Below are 9,720 nucleotides of genomic sequence, written 5' to 3' on the forward strand. Positions count from 1 at the left end.
CAACAAGGCAGAAAACTGGCAGCATAACGGGGGATCAACGCGGACAGCAGGGAGACAAGAAACTAAAAAATACACACGCAATAATTGACACGATTAGACACAGCTGGGCAAGACACAAGTGGCAGAGGGTGCTGATTGGTTGACACATGAGGTAGGGCAGGCAAACACAGGTGGACATGACAATGCTTGACAAGTCTAGGTGGGGCACACAAGGACAGCAACGCAAAACACAGATCGTGACTGAACTACGAAACATGAGGACAAACTCAAACTAAATCCAAATTAAATCTGAGCTATGACAAAAGTAACAAAATCAACCCCAACCCAAACCATGACAAACAGAAACAAAATAGAAACATACTCATGACTGAAGAAAATCAACCAGAATTGAGTCACCATTCATGCTTTTGACTCAAAAATGCTCGATGCCATACAGCTCCATCTATGGATTTCTGCACCAAACGTTTGCTGCGAATGAGAACACGTTGTTAGCGAGTAATATCGAACCGTCTGGAATCATCACGTTGCTAGGCATTATTGATGTGTGTAACTCAATTTTAGAAATGCACCCTGCTTCTCTTCCCTCCTCTCGCTGCTGTGCAGCCAAAACTATTGAAATCACCCGACTGATGCACTCCGCTGTACACATCATTTTACTCCCCATCTGTGGACCGACGTCATTAATAATACATTGGGCTTTTAACTCCTGGAAGATTATGTCGCATGTAGACATGTTGTCTTTTTATAAATGCATTGTCTCTGCCTCCAAGGAGTAACGCGACACTGCCAATATCTGAGCCATTTAGTGCGTTTACTTCAGTGCGAAGACATTTTGTCTTAGCACTATGACCTACAAGCCGTAATGCTACACCCTTGACATCTGAGCTTCTGGTGTATCTTTAATGATGTTTAGTTCTGCTTGATTGTGAGCTTTAAAGCTGTCCAAAACATCATTTCATCATGGAAAGGTTTGCTATTGTGAATATGGTGTTATGAGGTCTGTTGATTCGGGACTAGTGCTATGTGGATAGACAAAATTACATTTTATAGTTGGTAATTATTACCTCTGGAGTACCACAAGGTTTGGTACTAGGGCCCGATACAATTAATACTGTATGATAAAAAGCTTTCGGTTGAATTCTCAGTCTGAAATAGTGTTAATTTTTTCTGCCAGTTTTAAATTTAGTGTCAGTTTCAGTCCAATTTCAGTCACGTTAGTTAACCTCATTCCATTTTTACTTAGTCCATTTTTGTCACGATAAAACTAGCATTTTTGTCTTTATTTTAGTCCAAGAAAATGTAATTGTATTCATCTAGTCTTAGTCAACAAAAACTATCAACGTTTTAGTTTAGTTTTAGTCAGGACAACCATTTTACCCCTGTGTGTGTGTGTATATATATATATATATATATATATATATATATATATATATATATATATATATATATATATATATAATTATTATTTTTTATTTTATTTTTATTTTTATTTTTTTTGTCAGCAGATTATATTGAACCTGGCGGCACGGTGAATGAGTGGTTAGCACGTCCGCCTCCCAGTTCTGAGGACTCCGGTTCGAGTCCAGGCTTCGGCCTTCCTGGGTGGAGTTTGCATGTTTTCCCCGTGCCCGCGTGGGTCTTCTCCGGGTACTCCGGTCTGCTCCCACATTCCTAAGACATGCATGGCAGGTTAATTGGGCGCTCCAAATTGTCCCGAGGTGTGCTTGTGAGTGTGGCTGGTTGTTCGTCTCTGTGTGCCCTGCGATTGGCTGGCAACCAGTTCAGGGTGTCCCCCGCCTACTGCCCAAAGCCAGCTGGGATAGGCTCCAGAAACCCCCGCGACCCTTGTGAGGAATAAGCAGTGTGGAAAATGGATGGATGGATATATTGAACCTTTTGGGAACTATTTCACGTAATCTTTTTTTTTTTTATGAAAGACTTCACACACAATTACAGTGGCTACTATGGCTCCATGCAATGAGCTAGTAAGTTAGCCAGCATTAGTTAGCAGTAGCATTAACATCATTGTTGGAACGTTAGAGCCATTGGCTTAATGTTAAACTATAATTCTAATGTACTTTTTTTTTTTTCCTTTCCTTTTCAAAATGAATTCACCTCCTGTCTGTCCCATGTTTTTGTGCTGTGGCACATGACAATGTCACAGATTATCAGAGACAAGATTTTACAAAATCATATAATTTTTGTCTCGTTTTTGTTCATTCACTAAAATGTCCATAGATTTTAGTCCAGTTTTTATTAAGCAAAGTACATTTTCGTCTCGTCTTCATTAGTCGACGAAAATGCATACTGATTTAGTCTCACTTTATTTATTTATTTGTTTATTAATGAGGGTTTTAGCCTCATCAAGTCTAGTTCTAGTCCGGTGAAAAATGTGTTTTGACAAAATTATTATTTTTTGTTTGTTTTTTGTTGATGAAATTAACACTAATCTGAAACAAACCATTTTTTCCTTTACTCTTTTTTAGGAGCAATAAACACAGCCAAGTATTTTATAAAACACAATTCAACCACTTTAAATCAAGCTAACACAAACTGCGTACCCGATAGAATGATCCCAATTGTAACATCAACTCAGCACATCATGCTTTAAAAAAATTAATAAATAAATAAATAAAAGATACAAATGCCTTAATAGACTCCCTCGAGACAATTTGTGCCTTAGCGGGGCTTGTTCACGAGACACTGCGTGATTCTTGTCCATATGCCGGCCAAACAAGGAGGGGGATTATAAGAGCGACATTGATGACGCAGGAGCCTCACAGTAAGACTGTGTTTTCACTCTTATTACTAATCAAGTGATGGCGCACGAGAGAAAATGTAACGCTGGAGAAGGAGCCAATTAACGTGCGGATGTGGGAATGTGATCATGTGTGTGCCTATTCATGATTGTCTCTCTTACATAGCTGCACAAGACCCCAACTAGTTTTGGGTAGATTAGCCACATTCACATGAATAGAATAGGGTAAGCCTTTATTAGCCACGCAGTGGGGAAATTCCACTTTGGCACAGGAAAGTAAACAGTAAAGAATAATTTCAAAACGTGTAAAATAATTTATGTGGCAATGAAACTGAGCAGAAATAAAATGTGTGTGTAGCTATGGCAACAATATATGCGGATGTAAATGGAAAAATGTACATCACTAAATAAGATACATTATACCTACCACAAAAAAAGTTGAAAATATTGTATTAATTTCATTCCACTTCATGATTGCATCCCTCTTAGTGTTGATTCTTCACACAAAAATAACACTTTATATCTTTTTGTTTGAAGCCTGAAATGTGGCAAAAGGTCCCAAAGTTCATGAGGGGGGTAATACTTTTGCAAGGCATGGTATGTCAGCATTAACAAACCACATCAGATTGTGATTTACTTGCCAAATATTTGCAAAAGTGGGAGTACAATCAGGGTAGTCCTTATGAATAACAATTAGGTGATACAAAGGCTTTTTTTGTTTCCTGCAACAGTCTGCTGAGATGAGTGAACAAAAAGCTGCGGCTCCGAGCGACTTGCGCCAGACTTGGACAGCACAAAATGACAGCTCATTGTCAATTTGTCTCATTTTGATGCTGAATAGTTGGATGACGTGATTTAACGAAAAGCCTCATTATCTCTCAGCCGAGCGCTTGGACAAAAAGAATCAATTGATGATAAAGCACCAAATTGGATAAATGGACAGAAGCCATTATTGTATGATAACCGACGCTCTGGAGAACCAAACTGGATTGTCAATTCGAATGGTGGCGGATATATCCAAGATTGGTGTAAATTAGAGACAAGTAAGCCATTATCAAATTAGTCGACAATTATTTTCATAATTGAGTAATCGTTGGGAGCCATTTTTTAAATTAAGATTGTCCAAATATCAACAGTAATTGTTCACTGATTCCTGTCATCCTTCTTGAAAGAAGACTGATTATCGTCTGTGTTTAATCAAAATTAGACATTTGCAATCATCTGTTTTCATTTTGGAAAATAATGACCGAACCGCTAACATAGTACAAACTCAATCCCACTTTTTTAATCACTATAAAAATACAAAAGTACGAAATAAACACCAATCAACAGTAATCAGAGAAAATATGTTTTTGTAATACACATTAATGCAAAATTAAAATGAGTTAGATTAGTCAATTAATCGATAGATTAATCGATTCTAAAAATATTCAACAGTGACAGCGCTACTGCAACTCATGAGACATCACCACATATGACAGAAAAATTTGGTTGGTACATTCTTCCCCTTATCATGTGTGGTGCAGCAGCGGTGAAATAGCAGCTAGGTTAATTTGATAGACGTTACAAAGTCTTCTCCTTTAGATCTTTACATTTTTGACTTAGTGGGCTTAAATACTGAATGTTTAAGTTTGTCACCCCATCAGATCGGAAGCAGGAAAAATCCCTTTTATTGCTCACCACACCACAGGATAATCGCTCAGGATAATCTTTCAGATTACAGCATTAAGCATTTATGTCAGTTTTTCATGACTGATCTGCATCATAGAACGTGACAATAATGATTTCTATTATAGGTATTAGGGGTGTGAATTGCCTAGTACCTGACGATTCGATTCGTATCACGATTCACAGGTCACGATTCGATTCGATACCGATTAATCCCGATACGAATGGTCACGATTCGATACCGATTAATCCCGATACGAATTTATAAGTCGATTGTTGCGATTTTTTTCCATTCAAATTTAGAAAATACTATCAGTAAATTTGTACATGTACACATGTACACTGTAAGATTTGTATGAATATATTTATCTAAAACTTGAGGCTTATAACTGTGAGCCACTGTACACAAACAGTTTGCAATCTGTTTCACATTTGAACAGCATTAAAATAAAAATATTAAGGCTTAATGTGCCGTTCATATAACATTCTTCCATGCTCAAGGTGTGAATCCTAAAAAAAAAAAAAAAAAAAAAATCGATTCTGCCGATTATTGAATCGATTCGAGAATCGCGCGATGTAGTATCGCGATATATCGCCGAATCGATTTTTTTTTAACACCCCTAATAGGTATGTAATTCACTCTTTCTTTGTAAGAGTTGTGTTTTTTGTACCCTATAGGTCGCTTGCACATGTCGTCACTTCCGCCTCGGATTTCTCGTAGTCGCCATGCTGGGTGGCCTCCATTTACGTAGCGATTCGGTCTAACACGTATCTATCACGTTTGTTTTCTGCGTTTAAAATGGTACATTGTTGCTGCATCGTTGGCTGTTCGAACAAAGCCAAGGGGGAAAATGGTCGGTCTTTTTTCCGAATTCCGAAAATAATTAGGAACCAGGGCCTGGAGACAGAGGAGTGCGGACTCCGGAGGGAAGTCGTTACTTTGGGCTCGTGTGTGCAGCGATCACTTTGTGAGCGGTAAGCTTGTTTACCTTTATTTAATGCATGAGGATTAATAACGTTTCGACCGCCCATATATGGGCAAGTTGCTTATGTTTTGGATTCATGAGCAAGCAAGTTCGGTAGTACAAGCTGGCTAGCGGACGTTAGCCGAAAGCTAACATCGAACATTTTCACCCCCGGTAGCCTACACATCATGCTAAAGAACTTATTCACGGCCACCCTACTGCGGTAAAATAACCAGTCTTTCCATATTTTATTTGTTTATATATTTGTTTATTTTAACAGGTCGCCCTGCGCCCGTTTTTCTGTCCAATCATCCCGACTGGGCTCCAACATTAAAGTTGGGTCCCAAGTTACAACATCTATGTCTCAGCCCAGTCGGTGCCAAGATATGAACGTGCACAGGAGAGACAAGCAAAGAAAAGACGACTCGAAGTGGCAGAGATTGTTGCAGTTATGCAGCCAGATGGCTCCAGTAACCTGTACCCTCAAGTACTGCTGACATCATTGACTCTGGTATGCCACTCAGAATTCATTACATGATATATTGTATGCATGAGTGAATGTATGTGTTTGTTTGTGTGTGTACACGCACCTTATATTTTAGAGACATTTGGAAGTGTTTATAGAAATAAGTATTTGCCTGTAGCAATGTTCATACATTAAAAAATGCAACAAAATGTGTACATTTCTTTTACACTGACAAAAAAACTATACTACTTTACTATATTAAACCTATTACTGGTACCGTATTTTTTTGTGATTTTTTCTTTATTTTTTTCTTTAGGGATCTCATGCCACACCGACTTGATTGCCAATGACATGATGGAAACGAAGGCGAGCATCAAAGCATTGGAGGAGGACAACATGCGACTGTTTGTTTGGCGCTAATAAAGGCAGCGTTTATACAAATTCTATTGTTGGGTTTGTTTACAAAGCTATACATAATACAAATGACAGGATTTGACTCAATGTGCAATATGGTCCCTCTTAAAGTAATGGCATAAATCTCTATTATTTCTAAAAGCACAAAAAATGAAGTGAATAATGATTAGATGTAGTAATTTCAGGGTTAAAAATTGAACTGTTAATTAATGTAGTTTATTTTAGCACAGGTGCCTACCATCCTGAGATGACGGTATGATGTAATGTTGATGGGGTACGCAATGACTTTCATTATGCTATGTACAGAGGAAAAAGTTGCTCTCTTTTAAATTTGTTTAATGTAAGACAAGTACCAGTACTGTGTTACAGTTTTCCCAATAATCCTTGTTTCACACTTGTCACAAAACCACTGTCCTTTTGGCAGTCTAGATTGGCACACTTCAAGTGATATCATTTGATTTTACAATCTGCTGCAGCACAAAAAACTACTTTATTCCGCATCTTTGAAGTACATGAGCAAGTGGTAGGTGACAGCGGCTGAGCAGGAACACTGGAAGTCCACTGCTGATCTAGTAAATGCTCTCCCGAGCAGTTCAGGTAAGGAGGGGATTTTGGGAAAAAAAAACTCTGGCTTTTCCAACTGGCCAAAACGAGCGATCTGGGTGGACTCGCTCAATCACACTTTGTCCACACCACAAAGTCGCAGAAGTCCGTCCAGTTAAACTCATCTGTGCCTGAATCTGAAAATATTACAAACATTGTAATGAAAATATGAAACATAGAATTAAATAAGAAACTACAAAAAGTAAAGCCATACATACCTGGTAATACTATTGGTGTTGTCGTGACAAGTGATGGGAATTGTTGCCATCTGGCACCAGACAGAAATTGGGTGTTGTGACAGCCTCCTTAACCGTGAGATCATAAGAAAAGCTGTCAGTATGCTCAGTAGTTACCATGAACACGTTTTATTGTACTGGAAACTGAAACTAAAAATACGTCCTCTGAGAGTGGTTAACCTTAACCATTTAGAATAAGTTGATTAAGTAACATGTAACTAGTGAAAGGGTAGCATTAAATTTAATTAAGCCACGGGGAGGCTGTGCATAGTTACTTTTTATTCTTATACGCTCTGCCATATTTGCCTGTTATAAAATTGTTAGAAAAAACACATCAGGTAAACCTAGCTGTGCATGTAAACACAATGATAACAGGAAGCCTGAGAACAAATCAACATTTTTGTGTGCAGAATTACCAACACCATGTGGTTTACTTACGTGCAACAGCAACCGTTTCTTCTGATGCGATGTTAAAGTTTACACTCTGTATCCACCCGCTTACAAAATAATTGTAAGCCTCCAGGGATTTGTTGGCGTGTTATGGAGCATGTTGTCAACACGAGGTAGGGAAAGATGTCCAGAGATGTCACATTTGGCCAGCAAGCTTTCTCCGTCAAAAAAAAAATCACCCTTGGTCAGGACGTAATTAGGATCAATCCCGCCACACAGAGACACCTTCTGCCTGTATCGTTGTTTTTGATCTTCCGGTAAATCGTGAAAATACTGCGAAAATTACATCAGGTTGATAAGCTCTACCGTGTAACTCGCGAGTGTACCTTGTGAACCGGCGGACACCCAATATGGCGCCCGAAGGAAAAACTCCCATGATGCATTACGATGTGCAAGCGACCTATAAACAAAGTTGAGCTGAATGTCTCTCAAAAGATGCCTTACACATCTATGTGCACACAGATCTGCATATAAACAGCTAATGGTTCGTTAAATCAGATATTGTCCCCCTCTTAAAATAATTGCCTAAGTCTTTTTTTTTTTTTTTTTTTGCAAAAATTTGAATTATTATTTTTTGGCCTAAATCATCTCCTTTTGATGCAAATAGTTGGATATTTTTGTGTTTCCTGAAAAATGTGAAAATTTATGACATATTATAAGAAGGCGTCGATATGGTGCTTTGATCACTTGGATAACTGGAGTATTTTGGTAACTTCATCTTGTCATTGTCATCACCAATGACCAGAAATTAGCACACTGCTGTACCCCATATGCAAAAACCTTTGTGGATTACTGTGACTTGAAGAAAGAAAGAAAGAAAGAGGAAAAAATAGTAAATATTTAGCAAGTTCATTGGTGTATTTTTTATTTATTTTATTTTATTTTATTATTTTTTTTACATTGTGACAGTCAACTAAAAAGAACTTAGAAATGACTGCCGACTATTCAAGGATATACCCCGCCTCAGCTGCAAATAGCTTAGCTCAGCTGCCACCTCAATGAGGACAAGCGGTACAAGATGTATTGAATGGCAAAAAGCCCTCATGTGAATAGTTGCTCATGATTGAAAGTAGTTGGGGGTGGGGGTCTCTCCAGCTGCAGGTGCGTGAGTGCACACAAGACATCACACCTTCCCTTCCAACAGGAAAGACTTGGCTGTCTAAGCACAAGGCTTCCTGCAGCCTGAATGAACCCAAATGGTGCTTTTCCTGCCAGAGAGCTTCCTGAGCTAATGGCCCACTGCAGGCCCCACCACAATAGAGGCATGCAGCTGCCGAGACCTTCGCGTGTGCATGTGTTGTTTACTAGAGAGACGATTTGTCTTTTTACATAAAAAGTTAGACCTACATCATACGAGTGATCTTTTGAAATGTGTGTTTTTTTTTGCGCACTGACTCACTTGATGTTGTTAACCCTGCAGCTGGGTGGGCGGAGGCGAGCGGGCCACGCTTCCTGCACAACAGGAAGCCGGGTGCGGGGCAAGAGAGAGGGGAGGGGCTCGTATGGGGTTGATAGATGAGCTCATTTGAACCCGCATTGTGTCCACTTCCCTCGACAGGTGCACTTCAGCCGTGTAGTGGAGCAGAAAAAAAACAAAAAACAAAAACGCAACAGTTGCTTTTTGTTTGTTTTCGATTGACTACGCGTTATTTTCTTGTTGTCATGGGAAGTACTGGTGGTTGCCTTTTTCTTTCTTTTTTTTTACACTTTGTTCCCAATTTGCAATCAGTCCTGGTCGAGTGGCTGCTGCACGTTCCACAAAGAGAAATTGGTGAGATTAGATCCTATCTGAAAGCCAGCCATTCCACCGCAGTGAGCGCTTGCGTAATCGAATGAACAAGTTTGAAAGGTGTCTTTTTAAATATAAAACTTTTAATTAACTGACTCATTCCAACACTTTGCTTTACAGGGAAGAATACACCACATATGCGATTATCATTAACTCTTTCACTCGCAGCCATTTTTAGTGAAGCAAACCCTCTTTGCTCCCGGCTGTTTTCCTAGATTTTGATTGATTTTGCAAGGCCCACAGAATATTGTCTTCTGTTGCTACAAAAATATGGAAACTACCAAAAGAAAGATTAGAGTTTCTTCTTTGATCAGGAAAAATACTACATTTGTGCCCCCTTCCCATTTTGCAGCAATTAGCATTAGAATACA

At 38.9% G+C, this 9,720-nt stretch overlaps 1 long non-coding RNA gene across 1 annotated transcript; it reads left to right on the forward strand.

The window, feature by feature from the left end:
• Positions 1-5,096: 5,096 nt before the first annotated feature.
• LOC144019366 (uncharacterized) lies at positions 5,097-7,917 on the forward strand. The gene is made up of 3 exons (XR_013283641.1): positions 5,097-5,401; positions 5,672-5,902; positions 6,174-7,917. It is a non-coding gene; the product is annotated as an uncharacterized LOC144019366 (long non-coding RNA).
• The last annotated feature ends 1,803 nt before the right edge of the window (positions 7,918-9,720 follow it).

The sequence above is a fragment of the Festucalex cinctus genome, chromosome 5 (genome assembly GCF_051991245.1).
Source record: "Festucalex cinctus isolate MCC-2025b chromosome 5, RoL_Fcin_1.0, whole genome shotgun sequence".
Classification (NCBI taxonomy): Eukaryota; Metazoa; Chordata; class Actinopteri; order Syngnathiformes; family Syngnathidae; genus Festucalex; species Festucalex cinctus.